Source organism: Equus caballus, chromosome 1 (genome assembly GCF_041296265.1).
Source record: "Equus caballus isolate H_3958 breed thoroughbred chromosome 1, TB-T2T, whole genome shotgun sequence".
NCBI lineage: Eukaryota > Metazoa > Chordata > Mammalia > Perissodactyla > Equidae > Equus > Equus caballus.
In genome coordinates, this window is record NC_091684.1 from 131031781 (window position 1) to 131043516 (window position 11736).

General features: G+C 55.5%; 1 long non-coding RNA gene across 1 annotated transcript; it reads left to right on the plus strand.

The window, feature by feature from the left end:
* The first annotated feature begins 2717 nt into the window (after positions 1–2717).
* LOC111771433 (uncharacterized) lies at positions 2718–11517 on the plus strand. Its single transcript, XR_002805297.2, has 3 exons — positions 2718–3026; positions 10268–10586; positions 11065–11517. It is a non-coding gene; the product is annotated as an uncharacterized lncRNA (long non-coding RNA).
* The last annotated feature ends 219 nt before the right edge of the window (positions 11518–11736 follow it).

Below are 11736 nucleotides of genomic sequence, written 5' to 3' on the forward strand. Positions count from 1 at the left end.
GCCCCTTTCTGGACAGCCCAGCCCTTGGGCTCAGGGGTCCCTGGGGCTCTGCTGCCCTCCAGTGGCCGGACGTTCTTGGGCACTTAGAATCCGGGAACTTCTGGTTAGTTCAACTGGCCTGTGCCGCAACTTAGGACAGACAGACGCTGAGGCCAGGAAAGTGGGAGGGAGCTGTTGAGGGTCACGCAGCAAGTCAGGGGCAGTGCCTGGACCAGAGGCTAGGCCTCCTGGCCCCCCAGCACTTCCAAGGCCAGAGTGGGGCTTCTCCTCTTGCGTCAGACTGCAAAGAGAGGGAGCTGCTCCCTCACCTGCCCACCCCCCTCACTTGGGGACCCCTGCGTGGTGCCCGGCTGTGGAAGCCACTCTTGGCATTGCCCTCACCACCCCTGTGAGAAGTGTCTCCTGTACCTGCTCAGGGGTCATCCCTGATTTGGGGGCCCATAACAGGGGCAGGCAGGGGTGCCTTAAACCCCTCCCTCCTTGATTAATCAAATACTTAAAATAATGGCCATGGTCATGATTGATGGACAGAGCATAGCTAATTACTCTGGAGATTAAAATGACTGTTTCTGTTTAAAAAGGCTGCAAATGGGTTAATTATTTCCTTTGCTCACCTCTCTAACCTCGTTACACTTCTAAATGAATAGCAATATTGATCTTGGAACTGATTTTGGTGTCAAACAGCCCGAGCGGGTTTAATTAGGGCTTGAAAACGCCGCAGTGCCTCCTCCTCCTGACCGAGAAAATTAGCCTTGGGTTTCACCTACATTTCACAGCCTGTCCTCCACACAGACAGCAGGGCTGGAACACGGCAGAGTGACAACGCCCCATGCCTGCCAAGTCCGACCCTACCCTGGCTCCCGGCTCCCTCCCCACCAGAGCAGGGCTGGCTAACTCGCCTCTCACCTCCCAGAATATGTGGCAGAAAGGCTATTGGGGTCAGCTAGTTTAGCCTTTTCTGGTCACAACAAGAGGTTCGGGGCCTTGTATTTGACAGGGAAGAACCCAGCATCACATGGCAAGTTGAGGGCAGGTCTGAGACCAGAAACTGTCACAGGTTCCCAGTTCTAGACCTTGATGGCTCCGTGGCTGAATAAATATTTCTTCTCATGCCCCTAAGGAGCCATCCCCATGTCCAGCTCCCTCCTGCCTCTCCTCTCCTTACGCCACATGGAGCAATGGCTGCCAGCCTGAATGAAGGTGGGAACAAGAGCCAGAGTAGGGACAGGAGACCAGGAGAGCTACTCTGGATCTGTTGCTGACATATGGGTGACCTTGAGCTGGTCCTGCCTCTCTCTGAGCCTGGGCCTCTCTCCTCTGAACTTGACAATCTGTTTTAAGTCACTCCCTTCCAACACCCCCAGTGCAAGTCTTCAAGGGCAAGTGGATGTAAGCCGGGCACAGAGAGGTGGAGTGGGGAGGGTGGGCACTCCAGGTGTGGTCCATGGATCCAGAACTGAGGGGGTGTTTGCTCCCTCTTATTCAAAGCAAAACCTGCCCTTGACCTGGGCTCCCCTCTGCCATGGCCAGACCTGTCCCTGGTCCAGTTTCTTGAAAAACAGTTGTCCATACTCTCTGCTCTACTCCCTCTCTTCCTACCACTCCTCTGTCCTTGGATTTGATTTCTCCCCAGTAAAGCGATGCTCACTGAGCCTCTAGCAACCTCTGAAGTGCAAACCCAGTGAGTTTGGTCTGTTGGGATGGTCTCCTGTGGCACTGGACCTGCCTCCACGATGCACCGGCTCCTGGCTTCCCTCCCCATCTCTGGCGGCCTCTCCTCACTCTCCTTGGCAGGTGTCTCCCCTCCTATCCCTTAAGTGTCTCAGGGTTGAGGCTGAAGCGCTCTTCTCTCTTTTCTTCTCACTCTGTAGCTCCTCCCCTGGCAAGTGCACCTCTCATGGTTTTAAAGTGGGTGTATCCCTGGCTCATATATTGAGCTTCAATCTTGGTTACACGTTGAGCTCAGACTTGGTCACACACGGAGTCTTGACTGGCCACACTCTGAGGCCTGAACTTGGTCACACATAAGCCCCGATCCAGCTCACACACTGAGTCCTGACACTGCTCACACTCTGAGCCCTGACCTTGCTTACACACTGAGCCGTGATCCTGCTCACACACTGAGCCCTGACCCTTCTTCCACACTGAACTCTGATTCTGGTCAGTCTGAGTACCAAGAAGGGCAGGTCTTGCAATGAAGGCAAGGTAAACCCCCTCCAGTGTGCAGGCCCAGCGAATCTCAGCTTTTTGGGGGGTTCATGGCTTATGTCTGAATACTGGAATCTTGGTGGCACAGTTGAAGAAGGTGAAAGACTCAAAGTCACCCTAGAGGAGCCAGTGGCAGCTTCCTTGCAGTCACCACTGTGGCATCAGGGGTCGCACAGGCCTGTGAAACTCTCCAGTTACCTCTGGCTCTGTGGGTCCCGAGGACAGAGTGACCTTTGATGGAGCTCTTTACTCTCCTGGCCCTGCTGCTGTTCCCTGTCTCACTGTGTCCTGTGACCCACGCAGCTCAACTTGGTCAACTGGACCTAGACGGAACATTATGCTCCCTTGGTGAGTCTAGTGTGGTTCTTAAGAGTTCCAGGCTCCACAGCCAGACTGCCTGGAATTCAAATCCTGAGGCTGCCCATCCCAGCTGTGTGGTTACAGGCAGGTGACTTCACCTCTCTGTGCCTTAGTCTCCTCCTCTGTAAAACGGAGTGATAATAGCTCTTACCCCATAGTGTTGTCCTAAGTATTAACATGAATTAATTTCTCTTAAGAGCTTGGTGCCTGGCACATGGTGAGTGCTGAGTTTGGGTTAGGTGTGGCAATCATTTTGCCTGTTGACACACACTTGGCTGATACTGTGAGATCGCAACGCTCCAGGAAGGCCTGTGTTCAGTCCCTGAGGGACTAGTACAGTCCAATGACAATTAATTGATGCCTACTCTGTGTGGGCACTGATGACACAGGAGTAACCAGCCTCAATCCTGCTCTCAGGGGCCTTACTGTCTACGGAGAGACCATCCTCACACTTGCTGGTAGGCTCTGTTGGGGGAAAGTGGGCGAGATGAGTCCATTGGTGGGGTGGTGGATGTTCACAACAAATAACATTTTTTATGCACCTACTGTGTACCAGGACCTGTTCTGGGGCTTTATATACACTATGTCATTTCATCCTCACAAGAGGATGATACCTAACAACATAACAATTATCATCCCTATCTTATAGACAACTCTGAGGCTCAGAAAGGGCAGAACTGGAGAAGCCTGAGGCTTTTCTGTGCTAGGGAATGAGCAGAGGTGTGACTGAGCCCCAGGGGCCCAGGGACAAAGGGTGCTGCCTGGCTGAGGGGCCTGAGAGAGGCATGGGTGTGGGTGAGGGCCTTGAAGGCTGGGCTGAGGAACTCTGCTTGGTGATCACTCTGCATTTGAACCAAGTGAGGCTCCAGAGTGGGAGAACAGGCAGGGACCTCGCCACACCAGGCCCAACTCTGAACACCAGGAGTGTGTCCCATTGGCCAAAGTCTGTGATGGATATATCCAGGTATGTACAGGTGTGCTGGTGTACGGCGAGGCCTACTTGTCTCCTCAGGGGTCCCATTCCCAGATTCCACCCTCCAGAGCCAGGCAGGGCAGGGCTCAGGACAGAGGACCTCCATGGCTGGGAAGGGCAGCTCTGTGGGGAGGGGCAGGGCCAGTGGAAGGGGGTGGAAGGAAGGTGCAGCTGTGGTGGTGGTGACAGCTTCCTAAGTAAGGAGACCTGTAGACTGGGCTGTGGGTGGGCCTAGAGGCCTAGGAGGGCACCAGCCTTTGGGGCTGGAGGACCTCCCACTCAGCTTTCTGGCCCAGCCTGGAGGAGCCTCCTTTTGCACCATGGACCCTAACAACCTCCACCCTCATACTGGGGAGGAGAGGCTGGAGGACACCAGGCAGGCATTGGGGGTGTGGGGAGCCTGTACCTCCCTGTACCGCCTGCCCTGGGCTTGCCTCCCCTGCATAATTAGCTGCTCTTGTCTCTAATTGATTCCTCTGGTACTCACAGGACAATTAGAATTTAAATTGCCTTTTACAAAGGTCACAAAAACATGATCAAAGAGGAATCTATTAGAGGGGCTGGGGTGGTGCCTCCTTCCTGGCCTCTCAGAGCTGCAGGCCAGGACTTGTGGAACTCTTGCCACCTGCACAGTGGCCCTACTGTCATTCCAAAGTCTTTCCAAGGCTTTCTGCTTCCTCCCACAGCCCCATCTCCCACATCCCTTCCCCACCCTGTACCCTACTGGCCTCAACATGTCGTGTTGCTCCAGCTGTTCTTCAGATGGCCTAAGACTGTCCCTTACCAGCCGTGTGACCTTAAGGAAGCCAATTGCCCCTCCAAATCTCAGTAACCTCATCTGTGAAATGGAGCCAATATCTTCTGCTTCCTAAAGGCAGGAGGCTCCACATGGAGAAAGCCTGGGGTCCCTCCAGCCGTTGAGTCTTTGCTTCTCTGAGCCCACTTATTTTTGTGCCTCCACCAGGATGCCACCTCTGGGTGCTCATCCTCTGGCTCCTCAGCCCTCGCTGTGGCCCACGTCCAGCTGTGCTCCTCATGTTGCCCTGGGGGTGAGGTGGCCTGTTCCACCAGGGATCCAGGACAGAGACTCTGTCCACTCCTTCCTCTGGCTCCCTCAGCAGCCTTCACAGATCTGGGCACATGGGGCAAAGGGTCCATTTGGCAGATGGAGAAGCTGGCTGAAAGAGAGCCTGGGTTCCCACCCACAGCGGGCTCACCCTCTGGCAGGGCAGAGAGGAGGCCTGTGTAGCAGGTACGACCAGCCTGCATGGGCAACAGGCCACAGGATGATTGCCCTGGGCCTCAGCCTCCCCATGTGTGCAGCAGAGGCTGGGCTGGAAGGTCTCCAACAGCCTTGCTGACTCAGGATCTTTGTCCTGGGTCAACTTGGGATTTTGGGTGCTGGGGCTCAGGGCTGGAGGAGGCTGGATGGGGTGGTCTTAGCAATGTCAAGGAGCCTCTTTTGGGCCAGCCAGTCATCTAGGCCAGCCTGGCTTGGCCCAGCCACTGGGGTTTGTGGGAGGGTAGACAACAAGAGGCCAGGAGGGGCTTGGCTTCCTGGAGGCCTCTAGGCCCTGACCCCACCCCACTAAGTCTGAGAGGAGAACCTGGCAGCAGCACCCGCCCCAGCCCCAACCTATTCCTGCCACCCAAGTTGGGAGGTCTGCCCCTGGAAAGCAGGTGGCAGTGCCCATCCTGCCAGACTGGCTCCAGGAGGGAAGTAGTGATGAGGCACAGCTGCATCCCCTCCCTTGGATGGCTCTCTGCTGAGAGGCAGCCCACCTGGCAGCTCCATCAGACTTCAGAAAGGGACTGTTGTTCACTGAGCACCTATAATGTGCCAGCCCTGGACTTGACACTTTAGGTATCTTACTTCACAGAATTCTCCAGCAGTCATATGTGCCACCATTTCACAAATGATAAAACAAGTTCAGAGAGGTTGAGCACCTTGCCCAAGGTCACACAGTGAGGGATGGACAGAGCTGGGATTTAACCCCAGGCTTTCCTGGTTCCAAAATAGAAGCCCAGCATGGCCCAGCCCTGTGGCTGCTACTGGCTGTAAGGGATCCCATTAATTTGGGACTCAAAACCAGCATTAGAGACACCATAGGATGTCACGTGGCTCCACCTGAGTGGGAGGGAGCCCAATAGGAGTCTGTGTAGACTTTGGCAGAGGTGGCCAAGGTATCAGTATTCTCACTCCCCCTGCGATGGCTCCCAAGGATTACCTGATCCGGTGGAACTTTATTTGGATGCTGAAGGAGGCAGCTCTGGGACCCAGGCCTATGGCTGAGTCAGTGAATGGCCTGCTCTGATCTTGCATGAGCCAGGGCTGCTGCCTCCCAGGAGATCCACAGGGGGAGGGCAGACCCACTTGGGATCCTCAGAGCAGGTGTGGGAGTATCCCCTTGCATTCCGGGACGGGAACCTGGCAGAGCCATCAGTTTGTGCCCCTGTCTTGGAGGCCCTCACTCTTGCCTCACCAGCAGAAGCGACGTGTCTCAGAGTAGAATAGGGGGCTGGGGGTGCCCAGGGAGAGAATAGAGGGGCTGCTTGCACCTGGAGTACCCTCACTGACAGGGCTTCTTGCTCTGACCCTGGGTCTGGCCAGGACTGGGTGGAGATGGGCATTGGGCCAGTGCCTGAAGTGTAAGAAGGTCTCTCTGGGGCCATAAATCCCACAGGCCCAGGCGAGGATGCCCACAAAGCTGTTGTGACAGCAGTGGTTAAATTAAGTGGCCGTCACTGAGCCAGGCGGGGCTGGTTTCCTGAAACAGGATTTATGACCTCCCTGCCTCATTTACTGCCCTGTCAGCCTAGGCCCTTCGCAGTACCTGCCTCCCCGAAGGAGGCCCATTCTTAGGGCCTAGGAGCTCTTGCCACGTGGGGCAGCCAGCTGGCGCTGCCATGCCTGGGCTTCCAGGAACTGGGGGCACCTTGGGCTAGGGTTCTGGAGCCATCCCACTGCCTGCTTTGGTCCTTAGAAAAGGAACCCAAGGCCCAGAGAGGGCATGAGATTGTGTGGGGCCTAGTCCAGTCTCTGGCTCCCAAGTGACACAGCCACACTCCCTTCTTCAGGATTTTGCTCAGGCCTGCTGCCCCTGAGGTCCTGCCGGCCTTGGCCCTGCCCTTTGCCTTGGTCCCACCACCTACCACGTTCCTTGACCTTCTCCCAGGCTGCTGCCTCTGGGCCATCCTTCTGTCCTGGAGCCCAGTTAGTTGTGACAGAGCAGGAGGCAATGGCTGGCCCTGCTTTGCCTCATTCTACCACACATGTGTCTGTCCACACACACACACACGTGTTGGGTGGCAACATAAATTGCCAACATTTCAGGTGATTTTAGGATGAGACACTGCACTTGGAGCATTTCATCTGCAGAATCCATTGACCTGGACATTGTCAGATGTTTACTTGGAACAAATAGAACATCAGCAATAACAATAAAGAAGCAATACACAAAACGTAAAACATGTGGGACCTGGAATTCCCAAAAGTATCCTCTGACCAAATAGTTCCTTGGACTGGTCTAGCCTTGGACCCCCAGGCCCACAAGAGATCTCAGCCAACGAGAGTGCAGAGGGCTTACACTCCCCACCAAGCCCCCCACCCTGGATCCTCAACAGGTCTGCGGCAGAGCCAGAGAACAAGACCCATCCCTTTTCCAGGTGCTCATTCCTGGGACCCTCCTAAGTCATACAAGCCCATGGAAAAAGTGAGTTGGGGGTGGCCAATTCTCAAATAATAAATCCTATCCAGCTCAAAGAAGTCCTTGAGCAGAAGCATGTGGTGGCTCTGGGGACAGCCACCTATCTCAAGTGGGCGGTGGGAGCCTCGCCTACAGGGCAGCCTCTTGGCCCCAGACAGCTCCTGGGCCATGGGGAGGAGCCCACACCCTGCTCTGGACGGGCTCCTACTGTCCCCACTCTCTGAGGCCTTGAGGGCGCACATCTCAGTTGGAGTCTCTCCTGGAGGTCGAGGCTGTCGGGAAGGCTTCTGCCTGGCTCCAGGTCCCTGCAGTCTCACGTTCCAGTCAGCCTCTCCAAGCCCTTCTCCCTCTGTCCTCCTCACACACAGGTTCAAGGATTGCTGGGTCGTTTGTACCCTGCATTTTCCCTCCTCCTAGCCTTTGCTCAAGCTGTTACCTCCTCCTGGAGGAACCTGGCCCTCCATCTCCATATTTTTGGATCCTCTCTACCCACCAGGGCCCAGCTCAGATGCAGCTGCATCTTGTTGATTCTCCCAGGAGGGGGTCTGGCCCTCATGCTGCTAGATGTGGGGGTCCTGGACTTTCCCTTCAGTTGAAAGAAGGCTGATCTGGGGTGAATATGGAGAAAAAGCCCATGTGCCCTGTTGGATCCTCAATGGCCTCATCAGCAAAATGGGGAGAACTGCCCTGCCCATCTCTCCGTTCCCTCCATGCTCCACCCCTGTCCCCTGCGGTCCTCAGGCCTAGAAAAGAGGGGTCAGAGTGGGAGGAGGGGCAGCCTGGAGCAGAGCACAGACCTGGTATGTGAGGATGGAAACTGGAGGGGAGGGGCTGTTGAGTCAGGAGCCTCTGGTGACTCCGGAAGAGTTAGATGGAGAAGAGGGGACACTTTGCTTTAGGGCCCGTGAATGGTGACGTATTTGTACGCAGAGGCAAGGAGGTGCAAGCCCTGCAGCCAGTGCCTGGAGGAGCAGGCAGGAACGCTGTGTGCCTGGGGTGTGTCTGTGTGTACGTGTGTGCAGGCATAGTGTGTTGCACTGCTGTTAAATGTGTGGCATGCAAATATGAGCATGCACGTGCGCCCATGTGTCTTTGCGTGCATTTATGTGAGCATGTATGTGTGTCTATGTCACGTATGGGCCCACTGCCCAGAAAGAGAAACAGAGAGACAGGGGAGAGAAGGGTAGATGACCTGCATCCAGCAGCGGAGCGGGGTCTCCAGGAGGCTGCCCACCCCCTGACTCAGAGTGGAACTAGTCCTAGGCTCATCTTGGGGAACCTGGTTCTGTTCCCCTGGGGCCCACTGCTCTTCAAGTGACTGCCATACCCGCTAGCCCACCCGTTAGCTATGCTTCCCACCTCATGGGAAACTTGGTGAATGAGTAACAGACAGAAAGTCAGCTCCTGCCTCAACCCCCTGCTCCTGGTGGGCCAGCCGCCTCCATCCCCAGCGGTGTTGCTGGGCCTGGACTGAGAAGAAGGATGGCTGTGGCCCTCTTGTCATGCTGCCCCATCTGGAGTTTCCAGGGCTTCCTCTCAGTCAGAATGTCCTTTCTCCCGCACCTGCCTCTGGAGGCTCTGAGACTTTGTGAGGTTCCATCACCCCTTATTCATTCACTAGTGCCTGGCCCTACCCCACCCTGCCTGGGGAACAACAAGAAAGCAAATTAGGCCCCACATTGTGGGTACCTGTCTGAGGGACAGAGGAGGGAGGACTCAGGCCCGGACTTTGGGGATCTTCCTGTCCTGGAGTAGGAGGCCAGCAGATGCCACACACACGCATACACACATGCATACGCATGTACACACATGAAAGAACACAAAACAGTGAGATGATGGGGAAATGGGCCTGGTCGGGGTCTTGGGCAGGGGCAAATCCAGCCCTTGGGGAGTGAGAACACAAGGACAGAGCATGCTGGAACCCCCCCCCCCCACCGACGTCCAGATCAGGGGGCTGGGCGGAGGGGGAGGTTCTTGGGCCAGGGCTGATCCCAGGGGCTCTCGGGCTGAGGAGGGAGCAGAGCTGGGCAGATGCAGAGAAAAGGGAGATGGAGAAGGGTCAGAGGAGAGAGCCAGACAAATAGTGTGTGAAGGAGAGGTTCCAGAAGGGGCCAGCAGCCCTGGGGCCCTGGTGAGGGGGAGGAGGAGCCGTTCCTGGCTAGCCAAGTCAGCTGAGCTGGACATCAAAGCCCAGAGTGTGCTCTGAGGACGCTGGTTCCTCCCTCCCATGGAGAGACAGATGTCACTTTGATGGTGAGAAGAAAGAATGTTGTACATTGAGAGTGGGGGAGGGGGCAGGGGGAGATAGAGTCTCCTCCCTGTGACCATGTCTCCTCCCTGTGGCCACTCAGGGAATGAGAGAGACCATCACAAGTGTCATGTCCTCCATTTCCAACGGACTTCGAATACAGATCCATCACTGGAGTTTTCATTTGCCAAAGGAATGAGCAGCTGCCCTGGGGTCAGGGTCTGATCAGGGATCAACCACTGGCCACTTCCTGGCCTCTAAAGCCCAATGGGGCCACCATCCTGCTGGCTAAGTGGGGTAGGCCAGTCCTGCAATGGTGGGACAGTGCATACTATGGGAGCCAGAGCAGAGTAGGCTCAATGCCCACTGGCCACTTCATGCCTCCCTACAGCTGCCTCAGTTGGGTGTCTGTGCCAATGTGTGCGTGCACATGTTTATCAGCTGTGGGAGCATTCATGCTGCCTGCAGGACCTGACCCTCCAGCCCTACCTGGCCCACTCTCTCCAGCAAGAGCTAGGCATGCTACCCTTACAGGCCCTGGGCTTCTCTGAGTCCCACCTCCCATCTTGGCTCACGTAATTTCCTTACCTAGCATATCTTCCAAACCACCGCTAGGCCATAGGACGCCTTTGTAAGAATTAGCCAAAGGTACCCCTTCCTATAGATGCTTTTCCACTGTCTGTCGGAAGATTGTCATACTAAACATACACATCTGTGCGAACTGGAGCTGCGAAGTGAGGCCCTGAACACTCTTCTTTCTCCACTTCTCAGCGACCCAAATCCACCATGTTCCTCCACAAAGCCCTCTCTGGGGCCTCCACAGCCCCTGGTGTGAATCCTGCAACCAGATCTTGGTAAGAGCAGCAGTGGCCTTGGGTGTCCCATCTAAGAGCCAGGTTCGACGGTGAAGGAGCATCTCCTAGCAGAGGGTTCAGCTTCCTCCCGTGGGGAGGCCAGTCTCCTGCATTCCATCGTCACACCCCATAGAGGGCACATTCTGGGGAACCCAGCCCCATCTCTACCAGTGCCTGAGGGGCCCTGGGGGGCAAGAAGTAGCTGGATCATGAGGAGATCCAAGGCAGTCCTCGTGGTAAGAGCACTCTCCTGGCCAGACATCTACCTAAAGAAGAGGGCTTGGCTTGTGGTTCCAGCTTCAGGACCAGGAGGAAATGTCTTAGAAAGGTCCACTTAGAAAAATGGTATAGCTCCACTGGCTCTGAAAGCCACAGGGCCTCTATGGACCTCTTACTCCAGGCTCTTTGGAAAAGCTCTCCCAACCACACCCCGACCCTGCCAGCCAGTGGGTGACAGTAGGTCACCATAAAGGGAATAACCTTCCTCTCCCCAGGCAGGACCACAGGCTGTTCTGAGATTTCCTTGGATGTTTTTCCTGCACTCACAGTCCTCTTACATTCTTCTTTAACACCACAGGCTGCAAAGCCCCCTGGGGGGATGTCTCACCGCACCCTTCTGCCCATGCCCCCCCATAAGAAGGCTGATCCTGTGCCCAGGGCCTGGTCTCCTCTTGCCCCCAAAGTTGTCCTTAATCCCCCCTTCCTGTTTCCAAGGTGCTGCTGGTTAGGACTACAGGGATCTACGGCCCCTCATTCCAACTCTGCTACACTCCTGGAACTCCGGCCTTTGCCTCAGCCTCTCCACTGCCGTGTCCATGAGGTCAGGCTGTTCCAAAACCCCTGCCTGCCCTCCCACCTCCTCCTAGAAACAGATGCTTGCAGACCACCGTGTCCACACCTGCTTCCCAGATATGCCTAGCCCCCTGGGGCAGAAACTCAGCAGGGAAGTTCCGTAACACCTTGCACTTGGGCCCAGGCTCCATCAGCCACCTGGTGTAAAATCTCAGCCAGCCCCAGTGGACTTGGCTCTGATCCCCTCAGGAAGGAAAGTGGGGAATAAAATGGAGGTGAGGAAGATATGGAAAAATAAGTTTCCAAACCCTGTATGCGATGGTGACATCGCAACAGCCGCTGCTGATGGGGAAAAATAAAAGTTGCCGGCTTGTGTTCTCGCGTTCTCTTTCTAAATGATTTGACATTTCATTCCCCCCCATCAAACTCTCTATTCTCTGCTAATGGCAGAATAATAAAAAATTATCCCTCATAGTGTGTGAGTGAGAGACCAAGACGGGAGCCCAGGAGAGGGAGGAAGGAGAGGAAGGAAAAGGTTATTATAAATGTGTCAGCCTGGTTTATGGCCCTTTATCAGCAAGGGAGAGACGGGAG